At 39.6% G+C, this 20758-nt stretch overlaps 1 protein-coding gene across 3 annotated transcripts in view; it reads right to left on the reverse strand.

Moving 5' to 3' along the window:
- PRKAG2 (protein kinase AMP-activated non-catalytic subunit gamma 2) overlaps positions 1–20758 on the reverse strand; it is a 217887-nt gene that overhangs the window by 193955 nt on the left and 3174 nt on the right. The window contains exon 1 of one of the 3 annotated variants that reach the window (XM_061349044.1): positions 3030–3128. The exons of the other annotated variants lie outside the window; for them this stretch is intronic. The gene's annotated coding sequence lies outside the window, so the exon portion shown is untranslated. Of the gene's footprint in view, positions 1–3029; positions 3129–20758 lie in introns of those variants that run through there. 3 annotated transcript variants of the gene reach the window in all.

Consider the following 20758-nt stretch of genomic DNA (forward strand, 5'->3'; position numbering starts at 1 on the left):
AAATGCAAAAATGTCAAAACCTTGCATCACATCTAGCAAACACAGACACATATTTCAAGTTCCAAAAGAACATTTCAAACCCTTGAAATACAACTAGTCTGGCTAACAAATACACACTCTCAAGCAGAGATGTTCTGGTTCACGACTTTTGTACTTTGCACCAAGAAGTGATCCAGCCTTGTACAAAGTTTTCAGTCTCCATTGGAGAGGGCTCCCGCACAAAGTCTCATTTGTGAATCGCATTTCCCACTTTTCATAAGATTTACTAGACTTGTTTACTGCCTGTTGTTTAACACGCTATTCACACAAAATCCTCTTGCTATGCTGTTCCAGCAGTCTGAACAAAACCAAAAGCCAGATCCTAATGTTTAAGCCTCCTATTACTTCCAGCATATTTTTGCCACCAGGGGACTCATTTGGTCCCCGTCATTCTACATGCCCAAATTAAAGAGTGCATCTCATCTGCATTGCAACACTAACCATGCAAAACCAATCAACCATCTACCACAGTCAGGAGCTGAAATCTTTGAAGTATCATACCACCAATAAACCCAGATATTACTGTGACCTTTCAAAATAAACGAATTTTCCCTCTTGCAGAAGGGGTTCATTTTGGTTTTTTGTTTAAGCCTTACCAGAGGGAGCTGAAAAACCTGGCCCTTTGTGAGTACCAGTCCCCTGAATCCCTTGGCTGAGTCTGCAGCCTATGTATAGTTTTTGATTAATATTTATTTGACCATTTTGACTTCCTTTTGAGTTCTGTGTATCTTACTGGGCCTGGTTTCACTAAACTGACAGTGACCCCTGTAAGTTAATGCATAAGAAAATACAAAATTTAACATGGATACTTTCTGAGACTGTGTTTTTATTTAAAATAAAATAAAAATTAAAAGTGCTGCACATAAAACTGGCTACTTTCATACATGTGAGGAGGGGCTACGGTTTGCTGCTGAATTATTACATAGATGTGAACACACTGCTCCAAGAAAAGATCTGTAATTGTTTAGTGGTTGGGCTGCTGGCAGAATTCCCTGCCTGGGGCTGTTTTTATAAATAGGCCTGAGGACAAACAAACAAGCTACTAATAACAAGTCGACTGTTCTGTTTTGACGCAGCCCTGCTTTGTGTAGTCCAGGACATGAGAAACTCAGACGGCAAATACAGCAAAACCCACCGCAAGAAGAGAGGGTGCAGGTTGCCTGGAGAGGTGGTGGATGCACTATCCCTGGAAACATTTAAGGCCAGGCTAGATGTGGGGCTGGGCAACTTGATCTAGTTCAAGGGGGTTTAGTGAGGTGTCCCTGCCCATGGCAGGGGGGTTGGAACTTGATGGTCTTAAGGTCCTTTCAACCCTAAGTATTCTATGATTCTATGATTCTATGTCCCTGCTCATTGCAGGAGGGTTGGACTGTTTGGCTCTTAGGAAGTTCTCAGATTTGTTGGAAACATGAAGGTATCTCATCACAGCTTTTCCTGGGAGTTTCTCTTTCAATGCGTATCCCCTTGGGTACTTAACCAAGAGCAAAGGTTAGATTTTCTGCCACCTCTATTTCAGCCTGTTCATCTAATCTCATGAGGCATTGGAACAAGTTGCCAAGAGAAGTTGTGGCTGTCCCATCACTAGAAGTGTTCAAGGCCAGCTTAGATGGGGTTTTGAGCAACCTGGTCTAGTGGAAGGTGTCCCTGACTGTGGCAGGGGGGTTGGAACTCAGTGACCTGTAAGGTCCCTTTTAACCCAAACCATTCTATGATTCTGTGAACTCTTCCAAGCAGCACAGCTATGGCGAAATCTTTGGGAGAAAAGTAAGGAAAATGAGGCCCCTTGCCCTTTTAAATTTCTCATCTGCTGCCTACAAATCTTACCTCTGTTACTTGGACAATGACCTTCACCAGCCTCCTCTCTTGGCCCTGGCTTCCTTAATGTAGACATTACAACTTTGCTGCCTGCTGCTCATTTTCTCTGCTAAGCTTCCTCTTGGAGGTGCATATTTTTCTTTCCATAACAGCATTAGTTTTGCTTTGTTTTGTCTTCTGTATCCTCTTTGGAGAGAATACTTTGTCCCCACAACCCTCCTCAAACACTTAGCAGCTCTGTTATCTCTTTATGTCATTCAGCACTAGAAGCTTAGTCTGTGAAAACAAATCCTCTCTTTTGCTGATAAGAAGAGCCACTTACACTCTTCTTTCCCCTTTGTTTCTCCTCTCTTTGTAGGGAAGATCTAGTCAGTTCTAATGCAAGTTTATGTGATGACGCAGGCAAGAACATGAAGTCTAGTGGACCATATGCAATTGTTACCGAGGTGAGCATTTTTCTGATAATAGCCAGAAACTATGGAGTCAGCACAGATTAAGGAAACAACGAAGCGCTCAGCATTGATGGCAACACACTGACGTATGTGCTGCAGCCACAGGGGAAGCAGCAGTAATATTGGTAGCATAGATGAGAAGACTCTAGGTAAAAGTATAAAAACACATTTTCCCAGAAGAAAATTCTATCTGTTAGAACTACGTTGGTCCCAATATCAGCAGAGCAGAAAGAGAAGCTGGTAGGAATATAGTCAAGAGTGCAGCAGCTGGTTTCTCTCCAGAATCACCAGCGGTAGAGAGACAGTTCCCTTGGCATGGCAAATGCCATCCAGCCCTCCCAGAGTGTGCCCTCATAAATCAAGTTCACTGCCACGAGATTAATTTGTACTTGGTTGAATTTCAAATGATCCACAGTCTGCAACATAAAATTATCATGGTTTTCAGGAAAGCATAACTTCTCAGACCTCCACAGGATGGTAGTGGGGTGAACAGACACCAAAATGGGCCCCAGCATCCTCTCACAGGGATCTAAACTGGCAGGTGAGCCAAGGCAGTGCTAGGCAGCACCTGCTCTCTGGATAAGTGGACTACTCCAGGGATGTTAATCCAGCAACTTTTCCAGAAGCACTAAGTCCATAGAAAAAGAAAGAAAATCCTTACCAATAATACATAAGCACTACCAAATAAATTATTTAAACATTTCACTATGTTAGTTTACATACGTGCAAACAACTTTGGTCTTGAAATCTTGCTGCTTCACAGCAGGTATCCAACAGCACAAGAAAACCTTCAGAGCACCTACTTACACAAGAAGGGGAGAAAATTACACGCTTTTCCAGCTTTAACAAAACCAGCTGTTTCTGCAAGCTTCTGCCATCCAACTATACCACAGCTGCTCCCGCTTCGCATCAGCTTTAGCCAATTGTAAGTCATCAGTTTTCAGCACACAATGCAGCTGAAAGCAAATTCAGCTGGTAGCACTGTTGGAAACAAATCATTATTTGCCCAAGTTTTGTATTAACCTTTTATTTCCCTTGAATATCACTACTGAAAAGGGACAGTTCACACCCTTCAAAGAGACCAGAGAAAAAAGGTGGCAAAAAGAAAGCTTTTTAAAAAAGGAGATAGGACAGGGAAGCAGAGAATAAGAAAAGTTTATGAAGTATAGCAGGAACAAGAAGGAAGCAAAGCTTTAGGAATTATTCCAAGCATTATCAACCTCTCAAGCCAGCTGGAGAAGACCCTGAAGCAGCACCTGAGCAGCTCAGCTTCAACTGAGCTCAGCTTCTTTTAAGAACTGTATACTCTATCAGTAAAACAAGTGTGAAAAGCAGGTTACTCTAAACAGAGGAAGACTGAAGTATAAGCAGGCTTAGCTCCAAAGGTCATGTTGTTGTAGCCAAACTACCAAACATCTACCCCATCCGCTTGGTCTAATCACACTCTCTACTGTGAATCTGAAGTTCTAGACAGCTGCAACTGCTGCAAGCATGACAGAAATAGCCTTAATTAAACACACTTAGTACTGTATTAACAATTTGGTCATATAATTAATCTTCCTGCATGAAACTGATATATTTTCACTCATAAATCTGCAACAAGAGACTGACAAGCTGTACAACCTATAGCAAATGCTACACAAATACTTAGGAAATATAATCTCTGTTTTAGTGGCTCATAGTTCAACAAACTTTGACAGATGTTGCCCTCAGATGAACATTTTCTCAAGCTACGTTTTAGCTAAAATAAGAATAAAGAAGACAAAGTGAGAAAAATAAATTCTTTGTCAAATTGAAAAGAAAATAATCACAACAACATTGAATCAAAAAGCTCTATCACTGTCATTATGGCCATGAAATCTGGTAGGGTCTTATGGAGTAACACAGGCCTGTCTTGTGCCGTCTCTGTGAGATGCTGCCCTAGGCATAAGCCAGGCAGATGTGGGAAAGACCTCAGTTTCTTAGTGAATTCTTTCACAATTTAGTTGGTAGGCAGCAAACTCTCTGTTGCACCCTATGCATCCTCTTGCTTTTTCTCTTTGTCACATTGGGCCATTCAAGTGTCAGCTATGAGAGCTGAGAGTAGGGAAGAGTCTGTTGTGCTCTCTCTTCCTGGCATTCCAGGCAGCACTGAGGACAAGAAGGAATTTTAAGTCCTTAGTGCAAAGAGAAGTAATACTCTTTCCATAAAACAATTTACTGAAACCCAGGTAAACAACCTCAGTATATTCAAACTAAGCCAGACACCTTGGTGATGACACCAACTTGCTAGGCTCACTCCGTAACAGAAGCATCAGAATATCTCACAGGAAGGACTGGATAACAACGAGTTAAGCATGAGAAATCAGATTAATTTAATCAATTTATTTTAATGAATTTAGTTTAAACCCTAAACTATATACTTATAGACTATAATTTTGTCTAAAACGTGAGCATTCTACAGCTGGATAGAGACAAACTGAAGTGTACCTGTCATGAAAGGTTAACTAGGAGCGATCATTGTAATGCTGCTATGTACAAAGCATGTCAGAGCATGCATCAGAAAGCCTCCAGAACTTTAATACCATATACATATATGGTATTAAATGGTAATATACATGTATATATTAGCACTGTGAAAACTCATCTGGAATAACGTCTACAGTTCTGGTCATCTCCTCAGGAAAGGTTAATTCAGATGGGAACAGGTATGCCAGAAGTCCATTTTGACAAAGAGAGGAACACAGAATTTCCTTTGTGGGATGTGACTAAAAGAGCTTAGCTTTCTGAGTTGCACAGTTGACAGCTGAGCGTGCATGTGATCCTTCTGCAAAGTTACATAAGGTAAATAAACACCAGCATGGGAGAAATGAGATAAACAACACTTTGTGGGTGCAATTAGAAAAAGGAAACTGAATAACCTTAGGTTGGAAAATAGGAAGGGAAAAGAGTGAAATTCTGGAGGAAACATCACTACTTTTCAGACTGATGAAGTTCATTACAGGGAAGATATGATGGGGCTGCCTACAGGATTATCCTACAGGAACAGGAAATGGAAACAAATGGCGTGTTAAAGAAGGCTCCTTCTTCCTTTATGCATCTTTTAGAACAAAAAGGGAAAGGAATAATAACTATTTATAGTATTTCTTTCTTGTCTCAAGAAGTTCTGCTGCTATTGTGGAGACCAAATAGCTGACAGATCTGCAGAACAGAAACAGTTCAGATGTCTAATGACTGGAAGATCAGGAATGGCTGCAGGCTTCTGGAAAGGAGTCATTCTATGTATAATGTGAAGGTCAACATAAAAATATAGGATGATTCAGAAAAGTTAATTCTGAACTGCTTTCCAAATTTGGAAAGAAACGGGTACACAACATGTGGGTACATGTCAGACAGGGACCCTTTTAGTGTTCAGAGTATGCCAACCATATTCTTTAGCTAAACCTACATCAAAACATACTGAACTTGTCATAAGAAGCCCTTGCTCCCTAAAGCCATTCTTCTGATCCTTCTCAAAAACCTTACACAAGATGTGTTGCAAGGATTATATGCAAAAATACACATGGAAATATGGGTGTATGAAGGCACACCCATATACATAGATACATGACAAACATGAGATACAGCTCATAAAAATGTATCATTTACTTGTACAAGAGTCTCAAATGCCTTGAGATTTGATGAAGAGCTGTGTAATAACTCCAAAGAGGAATCAAGATGATTCTACCTGTGTAAACTAACCAACAAGTAGAAATCTCAGTAATGTACTGAACAGCCTGGAAAAACAAGCAAGCAAACAACATTTCTGAAAGAAATTTCTTTTAAATAGATTGAAAACAGAAGCTCAGAAAGAGGAAGGAAAAGCTTTAAAAGTGAAATTACAAGTAAAACAAGACAGAGAAAGAAAAAACAAACCAAAAAAACCCTCCACCAAACTTCCTGAAATGGATGGGGAGTATAGAATTGCACAGAATTGATATTTCAAGCATTTGATCACCATGGTCCCTATTTTCACCTGTCTCAGTCACCTGGAAGACTACTTTTATCACATCCAGAAAAACCAGACCCTTACTGGAAGAATGCTTAACTGATCTGTCACCAGCTACCCAGGTTCAAACCACAGTTCCCACGGAGAGGGCGTCCTTTGCAGCACATGCTCTTCCTTAGCTCTCCCCAGGGTTTAGGGAACAGCCAGCTCTCCAGAGGGATCAGCTGCTGTAACTTTGGGAGCCTGGTGACCTGTCTTTTAAAATAGTGGGAGTAACTTCCGTTGCTCCCTCAGCAGTGCTTTTATGGAGCCAAGAGCATGCCAAAACACTGCTTGCCCTTGCACACAACTGGAGTAACAAAAGAACAGCTGCACTCAGTTTAAGGCAAGCCTATACTTTCCCATACCTTATTTAACACTGGCTTATTTCCATCAGCCTTAACAACAATGAATGGCAGAGAAGGGATGTTTTATGGGGAGCCATAGGCTCATGATACTATCTGATTCTGTCTCAACTGGGTCAAACTGACTCCATCCACAACTGAAGGTAGTAAATATACTGATGGGTGAGTCTGGCAACAGACCTCATCACAAGTAAACTCCTGAGGCCAAAGGGAGCCTCATTATAGTTGATCTTATATATGAAAAGCTCCATACAGAGTCAGTGCAGAATCAGGAATAGAGTGTGCCAAGACATCTGCCAGTATTGAGTTACCTAGAACAGTCTGGCTTTGAGCATGATGGGGTTTTCAGCTTACGCATGAGACTAGGCAGCCATTGAGGTCCACTTTCCAGCTTGCTATAGACTTGAGTAAGTTGCTCTTTATATTTTTGCTTTCCAAGCTTTAAATCAAAAATAATGATACTTCCAGGGCAACGCAGGTATTATTAACCATGTCTCCTAAACATTCTGAAATGTGCAGAAGGAAGGAGGTGGAGAAGGGCAGTGCATTAGGTTTATTACATTGACTCACCAGGCCTGCTTTTGAGGAGAGTTGTAAAACAAATACTTAGATCAAATACCCCAGCAATAAAACCCTGGATGTCCTCCAGGAGTCCACTTCTTTGGAAAGTTCAAATAAAGCAGGTCTCCTTGTGTTTAAGGTGTAAGTGAAAACCTGAGTGCACAGAAGGTTGGTATTAGTGGGTACTCTTGTCTGATAAGAGCTATGAGCTACAGAGGATAAACTGAATAGCATATGAATAACAAGGTGAGACTGTGGAATATGAGAATCTTGCATGTAGCTGGAAATTAACAGTCTGATGATTTGCGATATTTTACATTTTGGATTCAGAGTAATGAGGGCATTGATATTACTTGGTTCATAACCAGGGCCAGTGGAGGCAGGGAAAGTGCTACAAAGGCACGAGTTTACATGGAGTGAACAAAACCATGGCTTTTGTAGACACAGGGAAGTAAACCACTTGTGTCCATTCAAGATCTCACACTTTCCTTTAGAAAGTGGATTTTGACTCCAAACTCTATTCCACACATTGCAACTTTTTGTCAAAAACCTTCCTATCAGCTATTCCAGATGAAGTAACTTCCTTTAATTCTTGCATAAATTTTCCTAGTGCTGCTAAGCACTGGTGAAACACCTAGTGATCTCTGTTCCAGATCTATCTATGCATCAGTCATATATGGCAAAACAGAACTTCGGAAGCACTTCAGAGCTTTTCATATGACAAGAGTTGCATCAGTTCCAGAGTTTACTCCTCATACTCTGTACCCAGCCAAGTAACTAACTGCCAGAGGGTCAGTGGAGCAAGTGCTTGGTCTGGGCTACATGCTCCTTTCAAGATCAAGAACAAAGCCATCAGGTTGTTAGGGTCAAGACTTCCATGTTTCAGGCTTCAAGGATATCCTTTTCCTCTACAGCCCTGACACGTGGAAAGAGAAGCACAGCTGGATCCAAGATAAAGCAAGCTTGTGGTTAGGAGGGTATACTGTCGCCTGCAGTCTGGCTAGACTTGCCTTTAACCACCAAATTGACTGTGTATTTTTGGACTGATGAGGAAATGAGACATTCACAACCTGATTCAAGAAACTAAAGCTTTGGACAAAGTTTTAGATGAATCCGTTAATGAATTCCTAGCAATAGCTGAGTTTATGTTTGACTGAATTCCTATAGTTAGCTTAATGAATATGTATACTTGGAAGAGACTTAACTGAGGTGAACACTTGTACCCGCTCTGCTTTGAAGTTATACATAAAATATACAAATATGTTGCACCAGTCGCAGAGGCTGCGATAAAAGAAGGATTTTTTTCTATGAAATAGGTTGTGATAAGCTCTGGCACGATGCTCAGAAAACAACATTAACTAAATCACTATGAGGATTCTAACAAAAAAAATCTAACCAACTATATGTACTACACATATAAAATCTCATATGTTATGCAAACATAAATAAAACAGTTTGAATTTACAAATGCTCAGCCTGTGCACAAAGGCATATTTTCTGTAAATGACTGCTATAAATCCACATAAAGTACAGGACTTCTTAGACCTACAACTGTCTCTTGATCTCATATAGTTACCAGACCTCTATTTACACAAAACACGGTCTGTCAGAATTCCATTTGGTCTTTTTGTATTTTGCCTTTACAAGGGGGATGTGAAAGAGAAAGGCTGAATGTATTAATCCCAATCTGGGCCCCTTGCCAGTACTCACAGAGATATTTTAGGTTTTCTGGCTCACAGTCAGTTCACCCTCTTACCTGCCTCCCTGCTTAGATCACTGGACAAAACCACAGCTTCAGAATTACAGCTATGTCACACTCAGAATAGCAGAGAGGATGAATCATAGCATAGCCCTATATTACCACTCTACCCTGGTTTCACTCTCCCATCTCCATCGCAGATCTCTTTTATAAGGCATTTTGCACACTCTTGTTCAGTGTAGTAAGATTTGTAGTAAGCAGTGATACAAAAGTTGTCTGCAAGGAGAGAAAGCAGAATGTCCAGCAGAAGCTTAGATATTTGTCAAATTGAATTATTGCAAAACTGAAAATAAAAATACTGATCTTTCGGTATCCATTGATGAGTGTTTACCAGTACACTATAGTTTGCTCATTTATACTTTATACACTCACAAGCTTTACGTGGTTCCTTCTCCCATCCCTCTAACCTGTGGAAAGCGATAATGAAATCTTGACATTTTCATCTCATGCAGAAATAGTCCCTCCAGGTCCAACCCTACAGAGAACAGCAGCTTCAGTGACGACAAGGAACATATTTCCACTAACGCAAGCAACACCAGAATCACACCCAGCATATCTAGTGATGAGCAGCTCATACAGCTGGAAATCTTCCAGCAACTTCAGCTGCTCCCTGCTCTGCACTGAAAAAGTCATTTAAGCCAGAACAATATTCTTTAAATCCCCTCAAATACTAATTGTGGGTATCCTCCATGAAACAGCAGCAGCCCTGTGACTCCTGTTAGCATCAAATATCCCACCCTTGAACAAAGTCACCATAATTTCTAATAAAGTTTGTCGCTAAAGTTTGCCCATGTCTCGGAGATGCACACAAAACTAAAATTCCTTTCCATAATGACCCAACATGGAACTCTGTGAGACTGATTTTTGTGGTCTTTGTATTTTGTGACTGTGAAGAGGTTTAGAAACCGTGTCTAGAGCTAGCAGCTAGTGCTTTTGTCTCGGAGAATACTGCTGAAGGAATATTATTTTCCTGGCTTTCAGAAATCACAGGATTACAAAAGTAGGAACACATAATAAAGAAAAAATCCAATGTGAAGACTGGAAGACTGGGAAGAAGGCTGAGAAACTAAGATCTTTTGGCAACGTGCTCAAAATCAATCTTAGTCAGCAAAGAAATTTAGGAGATTGTTGTGAAACAAAGTTCCCAGCCCAGTGCCAGGAAGTTGGATTTCCACACTACAATGGCAAATATCTTCAGTGGTAATTGCTGGAAGGCCAATCCTGTTGTGAGGAATTTTATATCATGAACTTGATTTGTGCTCTGAGCCACAATCAGTCTTCAGGGCTGGCCTTGTGATAACTTTCACAACACTGAATTTACATAATTTTAACTAAAAAGCTATAAATCTAAGTCCTTGGGTAAACCATCCTGTCTTTCTGCATTCTCCCTTTTCTGCAATGCTATCAATAATCATATTTCTACCAGTAAATAGTTTTCCATTTTCTTTAACTCTGTTATCGTTTTCCATTTAAAACACACTCTGGCATAATCAAACTGTTTTTCAAGATCAATTGGCCCTGGTAGGAACAAGTGTCTGTCTTGGAGGTAAAGTGATTGTATTGGCATAATCAAGTTACTAATGATAGGTCCATTATATAATCAACAAATTGGTGTTTCTGCTGGCTATTCTCTTTCCTCTTGCCTCCATGATAGTTTGTGTTAATAATAATAATAGGTTCATTTAGACATTTGCGATTCATTTAGTAAATGGGTAAAGTAAGCATTTGGACTGTTTTCCAGTTGTGTTCCATCATGATAGTTACTAGTTGCAGCTGTTGCATTTCACTTCAGAAATATCTTCTCTTCAGTGTAAATATGATAATCTTTCAGGCATAGATGAACATGCAAGTGCCCCGCATATCACTTGTGTTTTCTGTTTGCTTGATGTAAAGAGTCTTTTCATTGCCAGAGGATGACAAATCTCAGCATGGACTGGTAGCTTCCCTCTGGAGCTAAAGTTCCACTGTGTAACAAAGTATAAATCTACTGATTTTACTGTATGAATCTCACTAACTTTACTAATTTCATTTTCAGTTGCTCATAATTCCGTATAGCTCCCATCTTACAGGATAAATGTTTCATTTTCAGGCTCATCCTACCAAATGGTCACCCCTTCATCACAGTCTTTACCTGTTTTTTTCAGAGTTTAAGCAAAATGCAGTGTAGATATTTCAGCACAACAGTTCTTGAGAGGAAAATCTGGTTTTCATTATGAATAAAAACACCCAAATATGTCATTTTATTCTAATTTATTTATTCTATATAATTGATCTGCAAAGCACTTCAGCCTGCTTTTGGTTAGAGGACACAGTATGGGAGACACTTAGATAGTTAACTCAGCAGAATATATTTTGAACTGCGACTTGCATGTTACATTAATAATTAATTCATTTAAATTTCCTATTCCCAATATTTAGGCAAGAAAATAGAACCAAAAGTTAATAGGCAATTTCAAGCTAGCTCGGCAGTAAATTGCCACTACCTGTTACAATTCTTGGTTGATGAAGTCCACATCCCCAAATAGCCAAGACATCCTCTAGAGGTAAATAAATTAAAAAAGAAACCTTCTAAAAATTATCTGGCCGGGGCAGACGAAAGCAGAGGATTCCTGTTGTGGGAGTTCTCCTGTGCAACATGTACATACCCAAAGAGCAAGCCCAGGCATATTTGTTTTTACACAGCCGTTTCCACACCAAGGCACATTTCCATTCCCCCCCTCCCTCCTTCTGCTTTTGTATTCCAATGTCCACATCCACAATTAGTGGAAGTGTCTGGCTGTGCCTGTTCACATTGTTCCCAGACTTTTCTCTCCCCCAGTGAGCTCTGAAGACCATGCATTATTTGACATGACATGACTTGGAGGCCTTTTGCAGCAGTAGCCGTGTACAGGGAAGCAGGCAGAGACAAGGAAGAAGAAAGCTGGTGATTGGTGATTAACAGGTGATTGAACTTTAAATTACTTAGTCTTGTAAACCAAAAAAGCCCCAACCCCACCAGAAATGAAAACAGCCTAAAGATCAAGATACAAAATCAGCTCCTTGTTCTATTTTGTGACATTAAAACACAAGATATGAGATTGAAAATAATCTTAGTATAGCTAGAAACTGAATCCAGATGTTTTAACATCAGGCAGAATCATATTCATAATCTGTTTGGGTTTGGGGGTTTTTTCTCTGAAGTAATTAAACATCTATTGCATTTTTCATCACAGTTCATTTCTCTGCAACAAGAGCAATTTGCCAGCTTGTACCCACTTGTACACACAGGCTGAATTCATTCAGTTTATAGTAAACAGCTGCACACAGGGCAGCTCCCCTTCACACATATAGGCTCTGCACTTGTGGCCTTACATGGTTTTTAAATTAACTTAGTCAAGTGTGCAGAATATTCAAGGCCATAAAACACAGCCAAAGGTACCTACTCCTCTCTGGAAATGAACTCTGAAAAGTATCTTCTCTGAAAATGGATATTTCCTTAGACTGTATACTTAATATTTCCTCCCATTTTGTTACTAAATTCCAAAGTAATTAGGTTTTACCATTCCTCCAGGAGAAGGTGCTGCCCAAACATATGTCCCCAGATGGTAAGCCTGTGTGCTCCAATTCACATCCATTAAAGTGCCTATACTGATCACTGCCATTGATAAGACCAGCCATTGCTTTTACATGTGTGCCTTTCCTTCAGTTACTTCAACCCAAACATGGTCAAGGCTAGAAGCTTGTTTTACAGCTGGTATGTATAGAGAAATTTCAAAGACTACGTTTGTTACTGCATGAGGTTCTCTCAACATGAGGAGCTCCCCTGCGTTCTCTCATCTCTCTCCAGTGACCTCAACCAGCAGTAGCCCTCAAAGCAATATTGATACTGACTCAGAACTTTGAAGAGCTCCAAATACCTTTAAATCCAAATACGTCTGCTTCACAAACATGCTGACAAAAAGTATATGCAGATTATGGCAGTGCAATATATTTTTCCTTTTAAAACATTTCCATTTGAAAGTAAATTTAAAATAACCACAGCGAGTCTAAACACATTGAATGTCTACAGTAGTTCACAAGACTACAAAAGACTAAGTTTACAGAGGTAAAAAACATATAAATAAAAATTTCTCTCAATTTTTAAATTATTGCAGCTTTTCCCTCAAGTTACAGTAAAAATCTGAAGGGAACAGAAAAGGAATTACTTTCTGAAGTCTTCCTCATATGTAACACTTGGTCACTCTCAGTTAAACATGGTTACGTAAGGCATGTTCCCTCTTTTACTGACTTCACTGTTTTATATCTGAAAATCGGAAGAGTTCATCTAACAGCAATTTTTGCATGCCAGCTAATGATGCCTCCACAGGTCTGCCACAGTGAAAGGAGACAGAACTCCGAGTACTTAGGGACTGGACCAGATGATCCTCAATGTCCTTTCCAAGCTGTTATTCTATCATTCTAAGGTTGCACACACATAGCATTAGTTTCAGTCTTTATCATCAGGAGAACAGCTGCTATTTATCTCTTCCCAAATTACTTCCTAGTATTACTTTCAATCTCTGTTCCATAAAAAAACAAGCGTCTGACTTGGGGGGTTTGCTTTGGTTTGTTTGGGGGTTTTTTTGGTATTTTTTTCCATTTTAGCTATCAGATACAAAGAAATGTTATTGGGAATAGAAAAGTAGGAAAACCAGTTTCTGTTTTTTAATGCAGGTATAAATAGCAGAGAGGAAATAATGGGATTTTGAAAGGCTGAAAGATGTAAAGCTCAATTTGCAAACGTATTTAAGGACATCCTGATGCAAGCAGACCAGCAGGATCTTCAAATACTGCAAAGGGACCTAATGTGCCTAAATTCTTTGGAAAATTCCATCTCTCTGAACTACTAGGCTTCTTAGCACTTTTTCTTTCTTTTTTTCCTCAAGGATTAATCTTGTGAATGGCATTTCAAGTAAACTTTAGTCATCTGTTGTTCTCAGATTTTTAGATCTCGGATTATAGGCAGATAGACATCAAAAGTGAATGAGTTACTAGAGCTTACCAAGTTACCACTCACTCGTTTTATCTCACAACGTACACCATGAAAATAAAACACATCAGCTAACTAAGCAGGCATTGTAAGGCAACATGTTTTATTCAGCACTGTGGTTGGATAGGAAGATGGCTGCACGGTCTGTTAATAAAGCCAGTTGCTGAACAGCAGCTTGCTTTGCTTTAGTAACTATTGGTTGAGGTCCACCAAGACAGCTGATGAATACTGGATAAAAACATTTCTGTCTTATCAAGTAATACAGACTAGCCCACCACTATGTGCAGTTAAATAAGGCATGTTTCCTCTTTTAATGACTTCAGTATTTTAAAGCTGAAAAGCAGAAGAGTTCATTTAACAGCAACTTTTTCATGACAGCTGATGATGCCTCCACAGGTCTGCCACAGTGAAAGGAGCCAGGATTCCAAGTACACAATACAGGAAAAAGAACTGGAGTAATTACAGTTTTTGAATTACTGGTATTACTTTCTGAAGAAAAATGCTGGCATGTACCCTCCTGCCTCTGCATAGCTTAGAGCACATACAGTCATTCTCAAAAGCATAAAAAATATAAGGAAAATGTATAATTAATCATCATCCAACTAGAAGAAGTCTATTTAATTAGTATTTACCTTTAACATCAACTAGTTAAATAAAAGGGCAAAGAGAACAGCTGAATAACATCTTCTACCTTCCATTCATTTCAGGCTATAAATCTTATGTTTATGAATAAATGTTGGCTCAACTTTTCAGACAGCAGAAGCTCCCCATTTTCCCATTAAAATGTAGAGTTGATCCACTAATGAGTCCATTAGTGGAAGGACTATCCAAGAAGAACAATGTTGAGATCATGCTGTTATTTTCTCTCACACATTAGCTGACAGCAGTACTGGGGAATGCCCAGCTCCAGCAACTGGAAGGGCAAGTCAGCATAGTGCAGGAATGGAGACAGGATACCTGCAAACTCTTCAGAGGGTGCTGGAGGCTGAACATGGCTGGTAAAGTGCTGTATTGAATGTCCCAAACCCATCTGCTTGAATTTATAAATAACTACATGCTGGATAGCTGCAGATGCCTTATTTCAAGACCTTTACAACTGATGTGCCACCAGCTATTCAGAAAAAAAGAACAGCTAACGTTTCACTAATTTCAACAACTGCATGAACCACATGGAGGCTGTGATAATTAGGCACACTCATTGAAGCAACACTTATGATGCTGGAAGTTAATGTAGGCTCCTCTAATTTATGTAATATCCTCAATCCTTGTCTTCCTGACCAGACTGCCAGAAGAGTCCTAACACCGTTATTTTGTGAAACAGCACAACTGTCGGTAGACATTAGACTGGGATGCTTTCATTTCATACGTATTTTCAAAAGGGAAAATACTTTCCATCACTGCTGACTTATGTTGAGCTAGTACATGGATTTATTATGGGACAAATACCATAGGAAGAAAGTTGGGCTAACGGTTAAGTGAACTAGGTCTCGAGACTTTGTGAGTCCAATTGTCACACTCCTGTACAACATGGGACAAGTTGCTTGAACTCCAACCATCTACTTAAATAATAGTCCTGCAGGGACAAAATCGTTCCCTCTCACAGGTCTCCAGTCTATAATACCTACCAAGGCTTTAAATTCTTCAGAGAGTTTAACTTTACTAACATATGTATCCTTATGTATGCATAGACATCTAGCTCAAAAAATCATGGATGGAAAGAACATCCCATAAGACGTTTTAGTGTTTCAACATGGCACGATGATACTTTAAAAGTTTATTCTTCATGAAGCTCAAGCTTCAGCCATTCAGCAATGCCAAGCTTACATCAAGAACTCTCCTCTGCCCAACCTCAGGCAATACAGCAGATAGAGATTCAGACAGCTAGCTGATGATGTACCGCTCTTACCCCTGAAGTGTCTTTCCTCATGCCTCTTAGTTTAGATCACACTTCCAACACAGAAGCCATGATTAATACTCAGTAACAGCAGATCCCCCTCTAATTATTTTATGCAACAGGATGATGATGAAAACCACATTCCAGAAGATGCAACGCTCTACTAAGAAGCTGGCAAACTCCCATACATATTTTGATAACACTGACTAAGCACCTTTCTTTATCGCTTTTCTTACTGTCCCTTTCTTCCACAAGCCTTGTTGGGACTGTTGCGCCTCCAGTTTCAACTGCTATCTTCAAGCATGCTTTTCACATAAGTCTCTACACTACACAGCCAAATCCAATTCACTCCCCAGATGGAAACTATGTTTTTGGGACAAGGTCCAGCAAAATATGGAGTTAAATTCAATGTGCCTGTGTAGTGTCTAACAATACTTAGTCTCAAGGAGATTTTAATTTCCCAAATGCATTCCTTTAGAGCAATGAAGTTGCATGGTCACCATCCTTGGACATATTAAAAATCTGATGGGACACAATCCTGAGGAACCTGCTCTAGCTGACTGCAGGGTGAGCATGAGGATTGGACTAGACAATCTCCAGAGGTCTCTTCTAACCTCAACTATTCCTTGATTCTGTAAAAACACTTATTAGCAGTTACCCCTTTTAAAGACCATATCACCTAAAGCAAGACAACACAGGCATAGCAAGCATATTAAATGGACATACATTTAAAGGTACAGAACAGTCCTGAATCTGTGGAAACTTGTCAGACCTTATGGCTAGGTAGCAAAAAGAGAGTCATTATGATACGCTTCAGGATTCTGTGCATAATTCCAGGTCTCCATCTCAATTTCCATGTATAGTCCATTTAAAACAAGTGGCATGCAGGTAACAATCTGTTTCTTCCACTAAACAGGCTATAGGCAATGCTAATAGCACCTGTTTAAGTCCATCAAATTCTTACAACTACAGCTTTTCCATGGAAACCTTGTCTTCACTGAAATGTTTCTTCATGCTTGGATTTAAATTCTACCGATGATCTAGCTCACCAAGTACTGATTTCTCTAACTTCATGGAAAACATGTTTCTAAACTCTTCTAAAGGAATCAACAGGCATGTAGCTTCCACAAACCAGATCCGAACTTCAGTCATTCTTAAGAGACCACCAGTGAGTCTACAGCTGACTATGAAAAGCCTGTGTTTTGCAGTGCTGTAAGCCAGTACGCTGACTTTTCTTTCTTCAGCTTGCAATAGCAGAGTATTTTCTTCTTTTCACTGTTCCAGCAGCATTATGGATACAAAAAGATGGCTGAAAATTGCCCAGTGCCTGTTGTGAATAAATACAGTCTTCATAATATGGCAGATAATGCTTATAATGTTCCCACTTCCTCCTAATGAAACTCCAGATCTATGCATGTGTTGTCCAGCAGCTTAAAAAAAAGGCATATTGCTGTGATTGCAAAAATAGATTAAGTCTTCAGCTTATGACAAAGGTTCTCATTTTGGAGCAGAAGGTCCTTTGCAATAATGCCCGTAAGGTCTGAACAGTTATGGTGTGTGACATAAATGACAACCATGAAACACATACTGCAATGCATTTGCTATGCACCCCACTAAGTCACGCTTACATAATATAATTTACTGTCATGCTGAATTATATGAAAATTTAATGGACATTATATACCATTCTATGAATCCTCAATGTCAGACACTGAAGTACTGTTATGTTTTGGTTCTCTACGATGTAAATAATGCTTTAATGTTTGCAAGATTTCAGATGTAGCTATATGCAAGCAATTTCAGAGAGTGAGTATTACCGAAGCAAACACTAAACTGAGGCATTATATTCCACTTTCTACAACTACCTAAAGAATAAACACAAAAATCATTCTGCAGCAGAAAATGTCATATACATCACTGTTTCAACTTCTTGCTAGAAATAGTTCAGTAGCAGTATAGTGCTGTATCACCAAACCACCAACAATATTTCTTATTTACTGATGGCATCTTATAATCCTGTGCATATATAAGTTCTCCTTTCCAGGACAGAAAGAACCCCATACTCCATTCAAGATATATTCAAGCTGCTTTTTCTTTTTGTCTTTGAAGACATGCATAACTCTCCCTATTTGCTAGGTATTAACACTTTCTCCAGTGTGTCTTCAGTGGAAACAATAGTAGAAAATTGAGACAAGAGACCTCTGCAACCAGATCAGGCCCTCAAAGCAGGACAGTTGTTAAAGCCTGTTGATCAGACAAGGGTAACATAACTCACAGAGGGGTAATTTCTATGCCAGATAGACATATTCTGTGACATCTCCTGTCTGCTGCTCACATCTTCCTTGATGCTTCACTTCTCTTGCAGCCCACTTCCTTGATGCTTCACTTCTCTTTCATTACTCCCTATGTATGGGATGCCTTTTGATATAAATTCAGCTCTTCTTCAAAGGGTAAGAATTATATATGTATTTCACTCAACATGAATGTCCATAATTTGGTCTACCAACAGCTTTGGCTCCTTTCTACACCCATAAGCCCTGCTAAGCCTGCACACAGACACACCTATCTATGTCTGTCTGCATATCATGAACAAAATGATTGCTGAATCTTGTCTTCAAGGTCAAATAGTGCTTTTGGTCTCATCTGAGCAGCTCCCTTGAATGCAGGGTGGTGCCCAGGTGAAAGTGGGAATAAGCTGAACCTTGCAGGTGTGTGAACAGGCACTAGAACCTCCCAAGTGGAGATCAGCACTTTCCACCTTGTTCCTGATCTCCCTAGGGATCTTCTGTTTCAGTAATAAAAGCACGTTGTGAGTAACCTTCTCTAAGACCAGAAGTCTCACCATCCACATTTCTATAAGGTTCCTTCCACATTCATGACTTATTCCTCCAAGGTAATTCACATTCCTTTGAGCCCATAGCCCTCACAGGTATAAACAAAAGAGGTTGGATGAGACCTTTTAGGAGTAGAATCTCCTACCAGAAGTGATGTTTTAGAGAAACAGTATTTTTCAGTGAGCTTATGATCAGTTTGTGTTATGCTTTAAAACCAAAAAAGACTAAGAGCTTCCTTAGTTGCAGTGACAGCTATTGTGACTGCAAACAAGCATCCTTTCTTTTTTCCATCAGATAGATTCAAGGTGCAATCTCAACACTCCTAAGCAAATACCTTTTGCCCATTTAATATATAAGCTTTCTAGGGAGAAATCCAAATTTAAACTTCAAGGCCACAGAGGCTCAGGACAACTCAGAGTCTGCCTTATGAGAGCAAAAGGGAGTACAATTGCAGATTTAATTGTAGAGAAACATTTCTCTCTCCTCTGTGTCCCTCTCCCTCAACCTTCTTTTTCCAAGAAAACAAACTTCCTTTTCATTTCTAGATCATATTGGAAATTGATTCCCTTATCTCCTTTGAAAGAATTGGCCAGCTTATTTCTCACCTGCAGCTTCCTAAAGTGATCCCTAGACTGAAGCACTGTTCTCATCAGCCGACCCAGCAATTACCAGGAGACAAGAAGCATCCTGGGAAAACTATGACAGAACAAAATCATTTCATAGTGATTTATTACACATGTAGCCATTAATGGCTTTGCAAGTGTGGAAAGCAAGATGGAGAGGCAGAGCCTGAGCCAACACTAGCTGTCAGAATATCATTGTCATCTATTGGGTTTGAAATACTTAAGCCATCTGATGTTTCAGCCTGGCATCTTGACATAACAACAGGCTTGGAAACAACAATAAATTTGCACATCGAGGAGTCTGTTCAAAATCATAGAGGCTGACAGAGAAATAGAAGAAACTGTGCAGAAATGTTTGTTTGTGTGATATTGGAAAGGCTGGATCATGATCTCTAAGAGCATCCTTCTAGTGCACCAACTCTGCTGTCAGGGCTGAATCACCAGAGGCAACAGCTACTTCACTGAACTGAAAGAAGTTTTCATATTCATTTGCAAATGTTATTGTTGTCCTTATTGTGAAAAAAATAAATAATCCTTTTGGTCTTTGGGGAGAAAAAAAAAAAAAAAAGAAGTCACCTTGTGATATATTTGGGAAAAATCCAAGGAAGTGACAAGGTTCTGCAATTTTCACCTGCTGAGAGATGCCGCAGGTGCTTGGCATTTGCCATGGTGAAGCACTTGAGACAGGTTCTGCCCACAGTTGTGCTAGGCAAATATAACTTTGCTGGCTGGCCCTGACTGAATTATCCCAGATGAAATTTAAAGTAAGAGCAGCATCTCTCCTTTTATTTATTTATTTTTTTTTGGAGCAACACAGCATTACAATAGTAATGTTAACATTAGAACAATTTTGCAAGATAGCAAAAGAACATCCTGATCTCACTGCTGTGAGCTCCTACTCAACAGGCAATTGCGTCCTATTTTAGAATAGGGTTTTTAAACTGTTCAAAGCAATGCACAAGCATTAACTTCTAATGGCTTAAAATGGAATTTTATAATGCTAATGTCTTCATATTACAGGTGTAATGCATCTAGAGAGCAAAGATTTCTATTCAAATCCATTTCAGCTTTCAAAGATATTTGCACCAGAAATTTCCATTTAGGCATCTCTAATTTCAAGACTTCAGAATGTGCTGCTGGGAAAGATGAAGGTTAGTATGAACTCTACTTTATAAAGGCTCCTGCAGTTATGTTACAGTCCATCTAAATTATTTGTCTGTTAGTCAGCTATGTTTTTACAAAGAAAAGAACACATGAACAAACAAACAATCAATCCAGCAATTTAACAAACACTTCCATGCCACGCTAAGAGAACAGAGCAGCCCCCACTTTACTTTTGGTGGGTGAATGACAAGTTCTGAGCAGGTTAGCAACCCAATGAGCAGGACCATAGCGGCCTACC

This window comes from Neopsephotus bourkii, unplaced genomic scaffold, assembly GCF_033783945.1.
Source record: "Neopsephotus bourkii isolate Nb327-2 ecotype Australia unplaced genomic scaffold, CSIRO-AGI_Nbou_v1 NB_53, whole genome shotgun sequence".
In the NCBI taxonomy this organism is placed as follows: Eukaryota; Metazoa; Chordata; class Aves; order Psittaciformes; family Psittacidae; genus Neopsephotus; species Neopsephotus bourkii.